The sequence below is a fragment of the Octodon degus genome, unplaced genomic scaffold, assembly GCF_000260255.1.
Source record: "Octodon degus isolate 3935 unplaced genomic scaffold, OctDeg1.0 scaffold00231, whole genome shotgun sequence".
Lineage (NCBI taxonomy): Eukaryota > Metazoa > Chordata > Mammalia > Rodentia > Octodontidae > Octodon > Octodon degus.
The window spans coordinates 1,577-8,319 of record NW_004524807.1 but is presented as its reverse complement, the minus strand read 5'-3'; the positions used below and the strand labels follow the sequence as shown (position 1 = coordinate 8,319).

Genomic DNA, 6,743 nt, shown 5'->3' with positions numbered 1-6,743 from the left:
ACTCAAACTTACATATGCTATGTAGTAAGATTACTTTCAATGGCAAAATAAGAGTAATGTTCCAACCTGGCTAGGATTATTGAATCAAGGACAATCTTCATGCCTAATCTGCCCACTATCCCATTTGCGGACAAAAATCCATTTATACCACTATTTGGCAAAGGGATAGTACTCTTGAAAATTTCATTGACTGAAAAGCACAGACTAGTAGATGGTTTTCACAGAGCTCAGCCAGCACACCTAATCTCACAACTCTAAGGATTTGGTCTTCCCTGCTTGCTAATCAACAGTGGAGATGTTTCTATGTAGGGAGACATTCAGTTTTCTTCCTCATCTTCAAGAGTTAGAAAGGAGGCCAAATTTTCATCCCCCCCAAAAAAAAAATCAAGCCCGGGAGCCATACTTCCACCCCCATGCATCCTCATCTGGGGTATAAGATTTATATACAAACCCCCAGTACAATAGTATATTGCTTTTATTTGGGGCCTGGAGGAAGGGAAAGACACCATGGTGAGGGAAGAAGATCCAAATGTGGGAACAATTATTAAAACAGTAATAAACAAAATGAACAACGGGATCATTTTCTTAGGACGACTTGACTCATGGAAGAAAAACTTTACTCGCTGTTGCAAAAACATTTTTATGAAGTATAAATTGGTTTCAATATTATTAGTAGAGAATATGTTCTACAAAGTGGAGGTAATGATGTAAAATTCTGGCAGCAATATAATAGAACAGTCCCAGATTATTAGGCTGAGGCCAACACCTAATGAGGACAAAAGCCTTGTCTGTGGGGAATTTTGGATACTTGCAGAAATATTACACCATGTATAAACCAAATTGAATTATTTTCACAAGTGTTGTAAAGTTTCATATAGTAAAAGTTTTTTTCTACTTGCACTTCAATTTCACAGCAAGAGTGGCATAGAATACCTAAACAAAGAAGAGAGCATTCGTGCAAGATATCTAACTCCTTGATATATTAATGCATACACTTCAAAATGGAAAGCATGGCCCCTGGTATCAACATCTAGAAAGCAGCCACCACCTTCTATGCGTGTTCTTTTTTTACGTTTTTTCTTCATTTTTTTAATCAACTCTGCTGCTGTTGCTGCTGCTTAGCAAAACTGGTAAACACAAAGTTGTAATCATTGAACAAAGCACTCTGACGTTTAAAACCTTCAATCTTCTGGGGTGACAAAAGCACTGTGCTACATTTAGAACTCTGATTGACAAACAAGGTGGTCACAAATTTTCCTGGCTTGAAGACTTCCACAACTTTCCTGATCAAGTCATCATAGGAGGTCTGACTTAAGTTTGTTTCAAAGCTAACATAAGAAAACTCTGGTTCTGGAGTGATGTGAATAGTCCAATAAGTTCCATCCGATTTCATTCCATTCATTGAATACTCACAAGGATTGAAGTGTGGCATCAATGACAGAACCTGGTATCAGGTTACAAATTCCACTCTCACGAGTGACATCCTTTGCAGTAACACCATCTTTCATGTAGAACTGGTCCATAACTCCTGGGTCAAGCTCACTCATCAGAATTTCCAGGGTCTGATCTGGTTGGGAAATCCAGAGTATACAAGTACCAACAGTCAGAATTCATACGTCCCATACAATATGCTGCTCCATTTGGGAAAATTGCAGTAAGAAACTCTATTTTGTCCTGGAAATTCTGGTGTGGGTACCCTTGGTGAGAAGGCTTCATGAAATTCTTATAAGAATAAAAGAAGCTTTGAATCGAATCAAACCCACTGTAATCCCTAGTAAGCTTCAAAAGAGGAACCAGTGCTTTCAGTAAAAGGGTGGTACCACATGTCTTCAAAATGAAACGTCTCTTGGAGACAAACATGCTACTCTCACTGAGTACATAAGCTTCCTGCTTGTCAGTTTTTGTCACACTTATGATTGAACATTGCACATCCTTCAAAAGTATATCACACTCAGAACTCGGGATAGTGCGAAGATCCCCAGATCCCTGGCTGGCGTCGTATTGCTGACGGGAGAACCAAACTTCCAGCAGCTTCTCGGTCCTTTCGAAACATGTGCAGCTTCCATCACCGTGAGACTAGCGAACAAACAACCACCACAGAAAATCAACTAAATTAAATCTCTTCTCCTGCCGCTGCAGCCGCCGCTGTGGATTGTTCCAGCTGTGTCGCTACAAAGTTCAGATTCCTTTTTTTTGCTATAATTTTATATTAACTTTTTAAAAAAAAGATTAATAAAATTTTCCCGGCTTTTTGTGAGTGAAAGTTGAACGTGAGTCTGTTGGAAATAGAGGCAGATACAGTTCAGTCTCTTGTAGTCCGCTGCCTCCCCGTTAAAGAGAGTAGAGCGAGCGCTAGCTAATGTCGCCGGCCATACTGTGTAAGCCGTGTTGTTCCTCTTGTAAAACCCCAAACCATACATACACTACTTTTTTCAGAATGTTTGATTTTTAGGATAAATGAGTGTAAGAAATGAAAAAAGAAAGAAAAAAAGAAAGAAGAGAAGGAAAAAAATTCTTGTTTGATGACATTAATTTTGATTGGCATGTATAGTACAAACAGAATGGTTTTCAAATTTTATTTAGGGGGTGGCTATATTTGAAGTGACTACAATAATTATATACATAAGGTAAAAAATATCTTATAATCAATCGAGAAAGGAAAGAACTAACAGAGATTTGAGGTAGAAAAGCAAAAAATACCAAAAAAAGTTGGTTTGATATTTTTTTTTTGTAGTCAGGGTTTACAAGGGAATAGTTTAACATGGAACACATAATTTAAAAGATCATTTTATAGTAGTCACTCATAAAGTCAAAAGCAAAAAAGTTAAATAAATCTGTCCACAAACTAAAGGCACACAAAAAAACTAGCTGGAGGCCTGGATCCCACAACAGTGTCCATGAGTCCAGCTGGAGACCTAGAGCACATGACAATGTCACATGCAAGTCTGTATCAAGGGTCTGCACTGGGAAGGCCCAAAGGTCAGCAGTGAAAGCTAGGAAGTCTGTGTTCGCAGAATGAAGGATCTGTGCCAGTAGGCTGAGAGATCTGCACTCTAACCAGGAAGTGATGCTCAGAGTAAGTACTAGAGCTCCACTGATAGGAAACACAGCCAAAATCAGGGACAGCAAGGGCCTGAGCTGCTGCAGGAGAATCAAAAGTGCATCATCTTCCTCTCCTGTTCTCCTTTTAAGATGTTGGCCACAGTCCTCAAATGGGCTCTCCATGCCCAGAACCTCACTGACTCAGTTCAGCTGGTTATAAATTTACCACACTATTCTATGAACTAATGGTGTGTTACAGCTCAGCATACCAGCTAAAGAAGTGATTATGGACAGTGTTCTAAACTCTGTATTCAGTGACATCATAGCAATCATGAAATTTGTCTGAGTGGAATTATTTACACCATGAAAATTAGCAGCTACAACAAATCAAGAGCTTCCATCTGCATCCTCATCCAGCATAGTAAAATACAAATTTTCTTCTTTGCAAATATATTAACTGTGGTCGGTGTGGTGTTGTGGTTTGTGTATAGGTGTCCCCGCCTCCTTCCCCCAAAGCCTTGTGTAGTCTTGGGGCAGCTTCTGGAGTGTTTTTGGATTTTTTTTTTGGTGGGGACCTTGTTGATTATTGTGGGTGTGGATGCTGCACCTGCCCTGGGGCAGATAATTTGCATTTCAGTGTAAGGAGGAAAGAGAAGCCAGCTGCTTGAGCTGCTACTACTCCTTTTGTGCTCTTGCTCTTTGCCACTACTATGAAAGGCTGCTTTCTGCTATGTTCTGCTCTGTGTTGGACCCAGTTGAATATGGACTGAAACCTCCAGTAACTGTGAGCTAGATAAACCTTTTCTTCCTTCATTTTGAGTGTCAGGCATTTGTCCCAGCAATGAAAGAAGGGTAACTAAGAAAGGTGGTTAAGGAAGGCAGTGTTTACTATCTGGCAACTCTGTAGTTACAATTACAAGCATTTGAGATGAGATCAGAAGGAGAGGATAGTAGGGATAGTAGTGAATTAAGATTAAAAATCTTTAAATATGAATGAGGCATGATGTTATAAATTCTAAAGATAATAAAGATAAGATACTTGAATAATATGAAATTTATAACAATGGGAGGCACTTAGTGCTTGTCTATGAAGCAATGATTGAAAATTCAGGGACTGGGAGACAACTTGGTGGTCTAAACACCCATCTGGCAAGCACAAGGACCCGTGTTTGATCCTCAGTACCACGTTGTGCCAGCCCCATGCCAAGCTGGCCACTGAGACCAGATGTGGTGGGGCATGCCTATAAACCTAGCACTGGGGAGGCTGAGTCAGGAGGATCACTACAAGTCCAGGCTGTGTAGTGAGATCCTGTACCAAATAAATAGATAAATAAACAATTTAAAAGTCACAGCAAAGAATTACAAATACCAAGTGAGAAAAAATATATATTTTAGACTAAGTTCTTAACAGTAAGGAAAGCAATTGTAATTTGGGGTCCAACAATCTTACCTCTATTTACACAAGCTTTCTCTTTCATCCTTAATATAGAAACTTCCCAATACTTGAAATAAATTGAAAGGATAGTAAGCCTTCCACAAATAGCTCAATTGTCATTTTTTCTTATTTTTTAGAAATAACGTGTGTCTCAGTTAAATGTCACTCATTGCTGGTCAAAACACCTGACACCCAAAATTAAGGAAGGGAAGGTTTTTTCAGCTCACAGTTTGTGGAGGTTTTAGTTCATATTCAGCTGGCAACCAGGCGCAGTGACCCTAGACAGAGAGCAGCCTCTGATGGCAGCAGAAAGTAGCGAACAGCAAAAGGAAGCTGCAACTCCTGTCAAGCCTCTCTCCCTTCCCTCCATGCCAACTGCAGAGACTGGAGTTCCTCCAAGAAGTGGTGGCAGCTTCTGTGAAGATTGGAGCTCTTTTACAGAGGTGTGGCTATGAAGTGGTGTGGAGCTTCGAGAAAATACCACATCTCTGAAGCTTTCTTCTACCTCTTTATGTACCTTTTAAGGCTGAGTCACTCTGGGGCAGGCCTTCCACACCCTAGGAGTGGGGCTTCCATGACATAGGGTGTGCAGTCATTGAGCATTCAGCTAAGCTTCTGACCCATCAAGTCAACACAAAGTGTCAACCACCACAATTTGGTGGCTGGTAATTGATATATTTTGTTTGGTATTAAAAATATTGATACTGCTTAGAAATTATGTTGACTGCTGATGGGGTAAACAGTTAAATACAAAATAGCTGTTACCTAATAAAGTAATGAGAAATTCAAAACTGAAGCTTCTGACCTATAAGATTTTCTCTTTTTCTGCTAAATGTTTAACTGGGGAAAAGTCTCCTCCAATATTCTGCCTCATGTTAAAATATAACTTACTGAATTGTAGTAAAAAATGAATTAAAAATTATCTACCAATTGGACTCACTTGTAGAAAGAGAAGCAGACACACTTATTTCCAGAAATATATTATTGGAATCTTAGTAAAAGCAATGGAGAAAAATAAATAAATAAATAAATAAATACCTTAAAAATGAAACAGCCAGGGACAAGTTCACACACACCCTCACAATAACTATTTCCAAAGGGATAGCTGAAACACCTGGCAAGTTGGCTTGAAAAGAGACAGTACTTACCATGGGAAATGCTGTTGGATTTTGACATCCAGAAACCTTGAGAAAGAGCACTGGGAAGGATTTATGTACCTTTAACTTTTTCAAGATTCACATAAATAGGCTAGTTCAAGGAAATCCCTAATATAATCATATTGTCAGATGTTCACCTGGACATCTTACTGTCTTCCTGAACTTCTCAGTTAATTGAACCAAATGTTCCTAATAATATTTTCAATCTATTAATTACAAAAATGTACCTATCATTGGACTAAAACTACTTATTCAAGGCCATTCTAAAATACAGAAACAAAAGCCACAAAAGATGTTCCTACACTCTTAAGTCATTTAACAAAAGAATGTGTTTTTACTCTATCTCCTTCATACATTATTCTTTTCTTGCCTCACTTCAGGGAATATGAATTCTCAAAAATGGGGGAAAGAGAAATTTCCCACCTTTCTTCTTTCTGAGCCAAGTTCATGCTCAAAGCAAAAAGTGGTGAATCATCCCATCCAGAAAATACCCAATGACTATCAGCTCTGCACTTTGGAGTATGGAGTGGCCTAGAATTTTCCAAGCAAGGTTTAATAAATGTTAAAACTTGTTAACAATGAGGAGGTCAGGACAGATATGTTGTAAAGAAAACAAAACAAAACAGGAATACAAAATAATCCTTGATTTTTTTTTATCAGACTGTGCTGAAAATTGTATCTTTCTGCTTCACTGACTTCTTATTGTCCAAAAACCCTAATTACTTAAATTTTAAGGTTTCACTTAAATGCAATGACTTGGGTAGTAGAGTAGCCAGACGCCAATAAAGAAATGTAGGCAAATGCATCAGGCCTCAAATGAAACACACTTGTTAGCCGCATTGCTGCCCATAGGCAAGATTTATGTAGTGTTTCTAGAAGAATGTGTGCCCACATGGTATAGAAAAATAATACGGAACCAGGAATCAGCAATACAAATATCTCTGCAATTTGATAATTGTGTAACCAAGGAGAACTTACTTAAATCATGTATCTCATAATGGCATGAATTTGAAAAATAAAAGTAAAAATGTGTTGACTACTATAAATTTTCAAGTGTTGATTCATAAATCTCTCTCTCTCTCTCTCTCTCTCTATATATATATATATAT

The 6,743-nt window shown here is 38.4% G+C and overlaps 1 pseudogene; it reads right to left on the bottom strand.

The window, feature by feature from the left end:
- Positions 1–1,093: 1,093 nt before the first annotated feature.
- LOC101568938 lies at positions 1,094–2,066 on the bottom strand (annotated as a pseudogene).
- Positions 2,067–6,743: the final 4,677 nt, after the last annotated feature.